A 13,338-nucleotide genomic window follows, 5' to 3' on the forward strand; every position below is an offset into this window, starting at 1 on the left:
GATTCAAGGGTTTACTCAGAACATTACGAATAGGAAAGGAATTAAAAGCTAAAACATCCAAAGTCTTACAAAGAACCCGAAACAAAGGGGTTTTTAGCCAAGCATGGCTATGGAATCCATACAAGAAGATGAAGATAAAACCTGGAACATAAGTCCTAGGAAAAGTTCCTCAAGCTCCAGAGCTCAAACCCTCTATTCTAAATTATTGAAATATGATAAAATGACAAAAGGTCCTAAAAGAAAAGACAAAAAATCAATTTATAGACAATCTGTGCGAACTGGGGCGCTCAAGCGCTGCCCTGGGGCGCTTGAGCGCCCATAAGGCAGAACCAAACTATTCCCTTCTGGCCAGCTGGCGCTCAGGCGCCAGGCAAGGGCGCTTGAGCGCCAGACACACGCTTCTGGTGACTTTTCATCTCTTTGTAACCCCCCTTTGAATGCTTTCTTCAATTCCTTTGCATCTTGGCCTTCCTTTTCCATGAGTTACCTGCTGCAACACTAAAGGACCAAGACAAGGAGTAAAATCAAGAAATTCAAAGGGCTTTAAACCACCTTAGTCCTCACAAAATCAAGTCAAAACACATGCAAGTCCTAAACTCTATAAAAATGCAAAAACAACCCTCATAAAACCATGAAATTACCAAAATCGAGCAAAACATTAACAAAGATAAAAATGCATGGAAATGCATGAAACACTACATGAGACTCAATAGAACGACTCAAAATAAACTATGAAATGACCCAAAAAAACACTACCAAACTAGGGTCATCAGCCACACTTAGGGCTATCGAAGAACGGGATAGGTTGTTGACCCAGGTGGCAAACCAAGAAATTAGGTTGAACCGCCTGGGGTACGAGGTGCATGAGTTTGAAGATTATTTGTCCGCCAGCCAAGGGAGGGTTGAAGACTTGGAAGAGGAAACTAAGGAGATGCAGCAAGAATTGGATGCTCGCGCTGAAGTGGTCACCGCCCGGGAAGAGTCTCTTGCGGCCAAAGATAGAGAACTGGCGTCCCTACGCAGTGAATTCGCGTCCAAGGATGAGGCCCTTGCGGCTTTGGCGGCTCAAGCCGAGGCTAAAGACCGGGTTGCGGCAGACTTGAAAGCCCAAGAATCCTCCGAGGCAAGGCACTTGAGGAAAAGTTCAAGGATGACGTTGTCGCTGCTGCCACCGAAGAGCGTGGTCGTGGTTTCTTTCTCACCAAGGCCCAAGCCCTATTCCTCAACGATCAACTAGATCTTTGCCCGATGGGAGCTTTCAAGAAGGTCACTCTCGCTGGCTTGGTTGGTCCAAATGATCCACCAGACTTAGACGAGGAGCACTTCCACTGCTGACGAATGATTGTAACCGTGTTTTGACCGCCCTTTGGGGCTGGCTTTTAATGAAAACAGTTGTCGTCTTGACTTTATCTTATTGATATTTCGCCATTTTTTATGTTTTCCACTTAAATCTTAATTATGTTTTAACGACATTGAAAGTGTGTAGGGTTTAACTAGGACTTTTTCTCGGTTTGTTTGAACCGAGGCTTTTGTTCACACGTTTTTCCCGTAAGAGCAGGTGTGGCCTCGCCAACTCTTCTCGGCGAGGACTTACAATGGCTCGGGTTCCAATGGCCATTTGGGTTGCCCGAGGCTTGGCCTAGTTAAGTATGCTCACCCTTATACGAGGAGGATTTTTGGATAAGAAGCTTATCCCACACGTCGCCGACGGGTAGCAGTAATTGCGCCGGACATTCCGGAGCGATCCCCAGACATCAAGGTCGTGTTGGGATCGCCACCTTCCGAAAAGTTTTCCCACCGTGAAACCGCTACAATTCAATTATTTCGTAAGAGTATTGCTGAGAATATCATTTTGTATTTGATTGGTAAAAAATGTTTTTTACATTTTTGATGGAAGCTTCATTAAAAAACTCACGTGGTGAAGAAAAAGAGTACATCTTTATTTGTAGTCCTAATTTTTTGTTCCCAGCTACACCAGCTTGCCCTGCCGTGCCGGTGGCCTCCTTCATCGTCATTCAGAGCACCTTGCCAAGGATCTCGTCTCTCAACCTTGAAGTGCTTGCCAGCCACCCTATATCTTCCGGAAACCAATCCTCTCGCCCGGACTTCCTGGGAAGAAACTGGCTTCCACCGAGCTTGAACTTGCCCTTTGGCCCCTTTTGCTGTCGGGCTGGCTTGAACCTCGTCGCCACCGCCGCCTTCCAATGCACCATTTTCCCTTTGTCTTTGTTTTCTAGGCGATACCCCTGACACACCACCCCTGTCTTCTCAGATTTATTCGGGCCGCCACCTTGCTGAACAACTTTTCCCTTTCCCCTGCTTTTGTCGTAATGATTCTGGGAGTCCGCTGCCAGTGACTTACCCAACTCCATCTGACTGCTACTGTTTCGACGATACTCCGAAGGAACTGCTGTAACACCCCGATTTTCGGATGCCACGGTAGTAACATGTTAAAGTAAATATGCAATCTTTTCCAAAAGAGATTTATAAATGTGAGTATATTTTTTTTCCTTTTCGAAGTGTATCTAAAATATGTAATGCATACTCCCAACCGTAAATAATTTACATCTGGCCTCGATCAAGGCACAACATAAAATACATGACAAATAAACTAAGATCCAACAACGGACTCACTATGTAATGACTCCATAGATCCGATATACTCCCTATGATTTTCACACGGGGTAACCATAGGAAAGCAATGTAACATCCCGATCTGACGACTGGCCTCACGGTAACAACACGAGTCTTTTCAGTGCGCTTTGTCCTCACTCGCGCACTTCCTGGGAAAACTTCCCAGGAGGTCACCCATCACGATATTGCTCCAAGGCAAGCACACTTAACCATGGAGTTCTTATCAGTTGGGCTCCCGAAAAGAAGTTTCAACTTGTTGTTATGGGTAGTACAATCAAATCATATATGCCTTCCTCAACTGTATAGTCCATCCCTACACAGTCTCTGAATACCTCTTGTTCGGGTGTGGTGCGTCCCTCCACATAGAAGGCGATCAATCCTCGTCCTTCTCAGCTCAGGGCGTCACAGGCCCACCAACTTCCGCTTGGTTCGTCCTCGAACCACACCGTACTGGGAGAGGTCGGCTCTGATACCACTTGTAACATCCCGATCTGACGACTGGCCTCACGGTAACAACACGAGTCTTTTCAGTGCGCTTTGTCCTCACTCGCGCACTTCCTGGGAAAACTTCCCAAGAGGTCACCCATCAGGATATTGCTCCAAGGCAAGCACACTTAACCATGGAGTTCTTATCAGTTGGGCTCCCGAAAAGAAGTTGCAACTTGTTGTTATGGGTAGTACAATCAAATCATATATGCCTTCCTCAACTGTATGGTCCATCCCTACACAGTCTCAGAATACCTCTTGTTCGGGTGTGGTGCGTCCCTCCACATAGAAGGCGATCAATCCTCGTCCTTCTCAGCTCAGGGCGTCACAGGCGTAATGTAAGACCCAAGATTTTAAGCTTAGAATAAGTGGAAGAGATTTCCATTTACGATTAGGGTTGATGTAATGTGAAGGGAAACCTGAACGAAAGTTGATTAAATCAAATATATTTATGAAGGGGAAAGTTCAGGAAAAGTTCAAGGATTGCATTATGATCGATAAAAGTTATAGCACGATCGTTACACGCTTAAACCTAGGTCAGAAACCCTAGTATATAGCTAATTTTCACTTTTAGGCACGATGGCAGTTAATTCCAAAAATCTTCAGAGAAATGTTAGAATTTCTCTTCTTCCATATATAACAATCGTTTCGAGGCGAAACTCTAGGATCTACGAACGTCCGATTCCAATCATCGGAAGTTTGCCGAAACCGAATCCCTGGTATTTCAAAACCCTAGAATCACCCGACTATGGGGACTTTATCTATTCAGAGCTTCAAATGAATATTCTACAAGCGTACACCCATTTCTCTTGATGATTTCAATCTTTCTTCCGAAGGAAGTTTTCTATTCCGACATTCGATGCAAAAAGCAACTTATCGGGTAAAATAGTTTTACACCGACTTTGCACCGACTTTGCATTAGTTGCCAAAAATACAAGGAGACCTCTTTATAGTTTTGGAATTCTTTTGCCAAAACATATCTATTAATTCACGGAGAATGTCGCCGGAAAAATCAGATTCGCGAAACTTTCATTTTCCCGCGAATTTCCAACCTTTATATATAGCAAAGAAAGGAAGAAAAACTCAAATTTTCCTCCATTTTCTCTCCTCAAATCCGCGAGCTCATCCAAGGAAGAAGGAAGAAGAGTTTTTGTTCAAACCTTGCTTGATCGTTGATTAATCAGTTGCTGCTTCAAGGCTTCGAGGTATAGTCGCTAATCCTTACCTCTGATCGCTTTTTCCATAGCTTTTCTGTAGAGTTTTCTGAGCGGATAGTTTATGGGTTTTTGCAAAACTATCCTGAATCTTTCATTTCTGATTCTAAACCTCTTCTATATGTGCCCAAGATCACTTCTGCCGGATTAGATTTTCCGTTATGTCGCCGGAATTCCGCCGGAATCAATTCTAGCCTAAAATACCCATTTATGTAGTTTTTGAGTAAAGTTCCAACCTCTAGGCTGAAAACTATCGCCTTAGCTTAGTGCTAGTAGGATTAGTTGTCATAAACGTCGTTGGTGACGTCCCTGCAAAATTTTATTTTTGGGATTTCAGTTTTGAAAATCCTAAGTTAAAAATCATGACCAAAATACCCCTGCGACAGTTTTTGATCCGATAATTTTTCCGAGTTCAGAATACCCTTAGTTACGGCTTATGAAAGCATAGGAACCAAGTTTGATCGAAGAAAAATCGAGCCCCTTAATTGTGAAAAGTGGCCGAGCCTATTAGAGGAGGAGGAGGAAATTTCCTTTTCCGAAAACTTGTCCTTTCGCGCTAGATTATCGTACCTCGGAGTATGAACTACTTCGTGTAACCTTAGTGAGCATTGATAGCTTAGTTTCCGATAGATTTTGATAGAATACTGTGGTTTTACTTTAAAGGTTCTTTTGAAGAATTTCCTGAAGATCAAGGAGCTCATTGTGAAGGAACGTTTGAGGAGAACGCTGGAATAACTAGAGGTAAGGGCAACTTACCTTACTAGCTAATGCTTTAGGTGTCGACGCGTTCGACTTGATTTACTGTTTATGCACTTGTTTGTGTATGATTGGGAAAATGTTTTCTGAGGCTTCGGCTGACAATGTAGATGATTCATCTACTGAATGTTTTTGGAGATTGACTTACATGCTATGTGCTATGTGGGTAATCTAGGATGTGTGGTGCATGCCTTATATGCTAAGTGCTATGTGGTTATTGCTTATTATGCTGATATATGACATGTTGATTGATGGTGCTGAGTTATTTATGCTTTAGCAATGAAATCTGAGTTTCTGAATAGTGAGAATAGCGGGCAGGTCATGCCGATTTTATTTTGAGAGTTTTGGGGAAAGTTTGATAGGACGAATGAGATTCGGGCCTTGTTATGGTGTTTTATGGATCGAGACATTCTCTGGAGTCATTTGGGGATTTGGAGATCCCGAGAACTTATAAGAATTGCGATAAGGCTAAAAGGATATTATTTTGTGAAGAAAACTCATAAGATCTTAAACAACCTCTAAATCTTTAAGTAATGATAATAATCTCGAAGGAAGCTTAGGAGTCGAATCTTAGTTTTGGAAAAACGAGAAGTGTAAGACCTGGATTTTCAGAACAAGCTAGTTTCCGACTCACGCGTAGAATCAGTGTAAGCGTGACAGGAGTTTGATATTTGAGGAAGATTAATGAAGAAGAAAGTTCAGGAATTGCTTGAGGAATGTTGCGTAGTTGTTTTCGGAGTTAGTGCGAGTCGTCTGCACACTTGCCTTAGGGCGAGCGTGTCCAGAATAGGCTATTTCGCTCTTAAAGCAACGTTTTGAGTGAGATTTCGAACTCTCGGAAAATTTAAAGATTCTCTTTATTTTTCCATCGACCAGCGTTTCATTTCGGAACTCTGGACTGTACGCACGATAGGTTTCACTTTTCGGATGTCCGCCGACGCTAATTTCTTTTCTTCGAAACCCTATTTTCGAGCAATGGATGAAGACTTTTTCTATTCGGGACTTCTAACGAAGATTCCGTCCGCGTTGCCAGATTTGTTTCAACGTTTCCAATCTTTCTTCAGAAGGAAGTTTTGTCGTCCGGCGATCACAGCAAAAAGTAGTTTTTCGGGACAGATTTAACTTACACCGCTTTTGAGATTTTCGATATCGTTTTTCCCATATCATAGATATTTGTTTTGAGTTCTGGATTTCTGACGCCAGAATCTCTCTTAGAATTCCTTGGTGAACGTGCTGCAAAAATCGGAATCGCGAAATTTTCATTTTCCCGCGATTTCGCCCGCCTATAAATAGCGCGAAAAAGCAAAATCCTCTCATTTCTTTCCTCAAAGGGCCGCGAGTTTGGAGAGCAAGGGAGAAGAGGAATTTTCGCGAAATCTTGACCAATCTTCGTGCAGTTCGTCCCTACTTCTAGGTATCAAGGTAACTAACACGATTCCTACCTCTGATTGTTGTTTCTGTTGCGTTTCTGAAGCCGTTTTTGTGCTATAAGTTTTGAGCTTTTTCTAAAATTTTCCGATTTCTCTGATTTCTCGCTTGGGTTATGTTCCTTATGTTCCCCTGAGTCTAAAACCTCTGTCAGTAAACTCTGATTGCGATTCAGTTGTCCAGGATCTGAAAAATTGACTCAAAACTCTTTTTGTCTCACATTTCGAAACTTTATTGTCGTAAAGCTATAATCTGACTTCGTGCCTTTAGGATTTGTTGTCACGGATGTCATGAGGATCGTTACTGTCAAATCTGTTTTCAGAACTGATAACTTTGAAGTTTTGAGCCTTTATTTTGGACCAAAATGCCCCTGCGTAGTCGTATTTTCGACCCGATTGTCCGAAAATTGTTCTGACAGTTTCTTTGCCTTAGTTTTACCCTAAAACTACCTTGTAAACTGATTTGATCGAAGAAAAAGAGCCGAAGCCCTTTTTCCTTTGAGGCTGTGGACTATTTCCTTTAGGGGGGAGTTTTTCGGTTTCGAAAACTTGTCTTTTCGTACCTGATTGTCCTATTCTGAAGCTTTAATGCTTTGTCTATCGTTTATGTATTGTTTTGCGATCGAACTAATCGATTTTGTTTGGTTTCTGCTTTGTTTTTCTCCGAGGTTCAGTTGAAGGAACTTTGGAATACTCAGAGCAATTGTTTGAGGAGAACTTTGTTTGCGAAGCTGGAACAGCTCGAGGTTAGGGCAACTTACTATATATTAGCTATGAATGCATGATAGGCGTTGATCAATTCGACTTATGCTTTACTTTGATGTTGATTATGTTGATGAACTGATGTTGTGATGTTGTGCTTTGTTGGATTGTGCGTTTTGACGCGACTTCGGAGTGGAGATTCATTGATCTGGTGATCTTTGATGTTTCGGGTTGGATGAGCAACCCTAGGCAAGTTCAAACGAGGGGTTTGGGACTTAGCCATTTGTTGGGATTCGTTGGTTTACTTAGACTTTCCCCGGGAAACTTCTTTTGGGTGGTTGGTTTTCGGAAAACCTAGAATGAATAGAATTTTGTAAACTAAAGACTTGGGAAACCTAGATTTTGAGAAATAAACTCATAACCTGACTAATCTGAATTAAAATCATTTTTATTAATGTTTAAGTATAGGAAAACTGAAGGGGAAAATATTTACGAAAGACGGGGAAAAGTCGACCTTTGTTGTGAGTTATTGGAATTGGGGAAAGCCACTAAGGTGAGCTATGGTGATGATTGAAAGTCACCGAGTACTTTACGTACTCTTGTTGATGGGGTTGTGTTGTATTGACCGACACTAATCCCTTGGGTTCTCTTGTTGTTGGAGCGGTGTTGTATTGACCGACACTTACTCCGAGTTGTGTTGTATTGACCGACACTAACTCATGGGTTTGTTGAGATTGGGTTGTGAGCTAAACACTTTCGTGGTAAGGGCGATTCGTTGTTTGGCTAACCACGTTGCATTCAATCGGGTGAATAACGGGAATGGTTCACCTGTGCATATCATGGTGAATAACGGGAATGGTTCACCTTGCATTAATGATGAATAACGGGAATGGTTCATCATTCGGTGAATAACGGGAATGGTTCACCAAGGATGAATAACGGGAATGGTTCATCCAGGATGGATTTCATCCAGGATGGATAACGGGAATGGTCCATCCATAGTGAAAATGCTTCACTTGTGGCGAACGGGAACGCGTCACAAATCCGGATACATATTGTGCATTTCACGCATACATTCATGCTGACTGAGATTGTGTGCTGTTTGTTTATTGAAGCAATGTTAGAGCCATAACATGCTAGGATTGTTTATATGTATATATATCAACATATATCTATACCCCATATCACATGTTGTGTGTATATCTACTTATTGCTGTGAGTTGACCCTAGCGCCTTGGCTTTGTTTGTATGTTTGTGTTTGGGCGGTCGGCCTGCTGCCAGATGTCGATGGCCGACTGGTGTTCGATGGTCTCTCCCTCGGGGGGGATCAGATATGAGCTTGTGGATCGGGATGCCCCCACCGCTTGGGTGATCGAAGTTGGGGGTCATCGAGTGACGTACCGGGGAAGGGTCATGGAGGACCGGACTGACGAGTGTGAACATCTGACGAAAGGAGTTCTACGACGCATGGAGCTGAGCTTCAACTTGCCGTCTTCAGTTCGCCGAGGACTCGGATGTGTGAGCAGTTATGGGTTGGTAGAGTTAGGCAGGCGTCATATTTGTGTAGAGCTCTGATTCGTTTTGCTTTTGGGACGGGGTAGGTTCCCGACGCATGGCTTTTGTGTGGTTCTCTTATTGAGGGATCACAGTGAGTCAGTCGGACTATAGGGGTCGTTGCTTAGGCCATTTTGAGGCCGACTTTCTCCCAGTGGATTGTAATTATAACCTTTTCACTCACACTTATGGATCTGTAACTATTTGCCTACGGGCACACTACTTTGGAGTCACTGCGAGTGCGCGTGACATGGGAGTGCAGCTGAGGCTGTACATGTGTATATATTTGTGTTTTGGTTAGTTTAGTGGTTGGGTTTTGTCTTTAATTTCTATTGCTTGATTTAAAAGGTATCAAACGAAAAAAAAATTACCTGTTTTCAGCGTGAAGTCTATTTTTGGTTACTAAAGTGACACCTGGAAATCGGGGTGTTACATTGTGGTATCAGAGCTTAGTCGAGTCTTTTGGGAGTCTTTGGGGAATAGGTCTTCTGTGCTAGGTTGTGTGACTCTGCAAAGAGTGAAAATTGATTGTCTGCAGAGCGATTTTCGCTCTAATTGTTTGCGTTACTACTTAATCGGATTGAGTGGTTGTCTAGTGCTACTGTATGGTTAGTACTAATTGGGCGTATGATGGGACATAGGATGGTGGACCTTAACCGGATGGCGGAGGCAATGGCTACACTGATCGAGGAAATGATGAACCAGGCGGCGGAAGACGCTTATATGAGTGCTGAAGAGGCTGCACGTGAGCATCACCAACGATTGATGGCGACGGCGATGTATCAACAAAGAGGAATGAACCGAACAGGAGCTGGGGGACCAATAAGGTCAGGATCTCAAGGCTACAACAGAAGGGAGAGCTACCATCAGTGGGGACCGTATCAGCGTTTCAAGGGAAGAGATCTTATCTCAAGAGTCTACAAACCAACGGTTGCTGATACTGGAGGGGAGCCAGTTGGTGACAAAGGTGTGACATGTACTCGTTGTGGAAAGTTTGGGCATTTTGCTAACAAGTGCTCAGTGACTGGATGGAGATGCTTCAAGTGTAACCGAGAGGGGCATCTAGCTGTGAACTGCAAGACACCCCAGGAGGAAACGTCTGATAGTAAGATGAAAGGGAATGATGCTACCGAAGGGACATGAAACAAGACTTCGGGAAGAGCAGTGACGTGTTACAGGTGCAGGGAAGTAGGGCACTATGCTAGTAAGTGCAAGATCAAGGGAAAACTATGCTTTAATTGCAACCAACCGGGACATTTCTCCAGAGATTGTAAGGCACTCAAGGGCGAATCATCAGGGAATGTTGGGAAAGGAAAACAATTTGCTACAGAGGAAAGGATTCATACCAAGGAGGGGGCAAGAGCTGAGGAGTTGAACGAGGAAGAACGTGGGAACGATGGTAATATTTTAACTGTTCTTTTATTCTAGAATAACTTACTCTTTTCTCTTTGAAGCGAGTGTGACGCGCCTAACTTGTATTTACGACCTAGACTATGATCTTATGATTATTATCCCTAGTAGGACCTTATTCGAAGTTGCTCATGTTTTAACTATAGGAGTTACACGAGGTTGGGAATAGCACACTAAGTCTAGAAAGTAGCCTTCCACCGATGCGATTATGAGGAAGCTAGTAGCTGAAGAACGAATCTTAGGGAGATTGCGTATGGGTAGTATACGTGTCATGTTGAGGGTGTGTAGTTCCGTAGCGGGATCATTAAAGGATTTAGTATCAGGATATTTGTGACTACTGGAGGATAGGAACTCATTGACTGTTCCAGTGGGTTTTTCTAAATTTCCACCTTCGATGTATTAGGCCTGATCAACCTAATATTGAGGGGGTGATATTCGGAATCACAGCTGGTTATGGACTTTGATAGAAGGACGGGTAAGATGAATTTGAATTGATTGAGGATTAGTCGGATTTGGGAGGAAAGTTCGTGTTAAGCATTAAATTGTAAAAGATTAAGATTTGAATCTGTGGAAGTCGATGAGTGTCGTATAGACATTGATTGGTTAGTTCGTGTGATTACTCCAAGTAGAGGTAGACTAAGTCAAGAGGTTTAATGCCGGAAAAGTATTAAGTAGTTTCTCGGAAGTTATGAAGTCATAGGTTATGTGATTGCTGAGGGGAGTTGTTAGAGACTAAATAAGTTGGATTTAATCATGTTTTACATGAAACCTTGATGGTAGCGAGATTGAGAAGAATTAGCTCTGAACTAGATTGTTATAGTCGAGTTCGAGGAATAAGTTTTGCTAAGCGTTTGATTAATATGTGGAGACATTATAGTCTTAAGTGATGAATTTTCGCTTGAAAAGTGTTGAATTAATGATTAAGTTGGAGAAAGAAAGTTTTAGCATAAGTTGAATACTTGAGGTTGTTGATATGGATTCCAAAGAAATATGCTGAGATTACTAAGTGAGATATACTAAGTTGGATTGAAATCTTAGGGTTAAGATTGAATCTTGAGAGCCGAGAATCACGTACGAGTAGGAAATCTTATGGTTGTAGGTGTGACAATAGGAGTTGAATCTTAGAAGATTGAAGACCTGAAGGTGAGTTTCGGGTTAAGACCATTGAGGTGTAATATAAGAGTGATCTTGAAGTAAATGAATCTTGGGTTGTGTAGGGTGATAAGGTTGGTTATAAGTTGGTGATCGATTGATGTTGATCATGAGGTTGCAGACATAATGAGTCATGTGATATGATTTGAATGATGTTAGCATAATAAGTTGTGGATGTGAAAGCATGACGACACTGGTCAGGTCGTTTGGGTAAGTGAAGGAGTTATAGTTTTTAAGAAACGGATATCCATTTAAGAAGTATTGAAGGATTAAAGGTCATTAGAGGACCAAACTTGGTGAAGGTTTAGGTTTTAAATCTATGAATGTCTGTCTAAGGTGTGTAGGACTCGAAATTTGTCAGAATTTGATTGAGAGATTAAGAAGTTGAGTGACGAGATGGTGATGGAGTGACAAAAAGGAAAGTGTTAGTATTAAGATGAATACTTGAAGTTGTTATGTTTGGACAAGTTCCTCAGAGTCTAAGAGGGAATGAAACTTTGTTATGGATTTTGATGGTGCACATTACGGGTAACAAGTGAATTTTGCTAAAGTTGAATAAGAATCCTAGGGCTAAGGTTGTCCTAGAGAGCTGAGATTCCTGTACACATAAGAGATTTGGTGGTGTTAGCGGTTACGGTAAGAGTTAAATCTCAGAATGTTGAAGGATAGGATGATAAGATGGCTAGTTAAGTCCCTTGAGGTATAGTTATGATTTAATCTTCTAGAGGATAAGTCTCGATTGGTGCGAGGTGTTAGGGATTTCAGTAAGTGTAAATAGGTTTGAGTGAGGGAAGTTCTAAGGAAGAAGACGATAATAATGGATTGTTAGATATTAAGAAGAGGATTATCTTATAAGTTGTTGATAACTTGATGTTGAAGGGGATAAGATTAGTGAAGGACAAGAAATAAGGACATAAGTCGATTTTTAATTCGAATGGTGACTAAGTAGGAGATTGATTTCATTGTGCGAGTGATGATAGTTACGAAGTTGGATGTGACGTTAATGGACTATTAGATTCCAACGCAATATTTCGTCTAGGAGTTATCGAACGGACAAGTGGAGTTTTGGACTGTAGATGAAGATCACGAGGACGAGTTGAGTATTTACCTTGAGATGACAGAGAGGCACCGAGTTTAAGAAGAATTTCGGACGACCGAAAGTAAAGAAGTAAGTGGCTAAGGTTGTACGACTGCACGGAGTGCCAACCGGTATCATTTCAAGCAGAGATCCGACGCAAAGTGATCGAGCCAGACGACATGAAGTTGAATGATGGTTTGTCTTTTGAGACACCGACAGTTAGCAGTGGGGATAGAAGAGTGAAACAGTTAAGGGAAAAACAGCTTGCTTAAGTAAAGGTTATGAGGAACAATGACACGGGCAATGCTACATGGGAATTGGAAGACCAGATCAAGGAGCTGTATTCCGGAATTTTCTCAGAACTCTGAGTTTCGAGGACGAAACTTTCTTTTTGGAGGGGAGTATTGTAAGACCTGGATTTTCAGAACAAGCTAGTTTCCGACTCACGCGTAGAATCAGTGTAAGCGTGACAGGAGTTTGATATTTGAGGAAGATTAATGAAGAAGAAAGTTCAGGAATTGCTTGAGGAATGTTGCGTAGTTGTTTTCGGAGTTAGTGCGAGTCGTCTGCACACTTGCCTTAGGGCGAGCGTGTCCAGAATAGGCTATTTCGCTCTTAAAGCAACGTTTTGAGTGAGATTTCGAACTCTCGGAAAATTTAAAGATTCTCTTTATTTTTCCATCGACCAGCGTTTCATTTCGGAACTCTGGACTGTACGCACGATAGGTTTCACTTTTCGGATGTCCGCCGACGCTAATTTCTTTGCTTCGAAACCCTATTTTCGAGCAATGGATGAAGACTTTTTCTATTCGGGACTTCTAACGAAGATTCCGTCCGCGTTGCCAGATTTGTTTCAACGTTTCCAATCTTTCTTCAGAAGGAAGTTTTGTCGTCCGGCGATCACAGCAAAAAGTAGTTTTTCGGG

Source organism: Lotus japonicus, chromosome 3, assembly GCF_012489685.1.
Source record: "Lotus japonicus ecotype B-129 chromosome 3, LjGifu_v1.2".
Taxonomy (NCBI): domain Eukaryota; kingdom Viridiplantae; phylum Streptophyta; class Magnoliopsida; order Fabales; family Fabaceae; genus Lotus; species Lotus japonicus.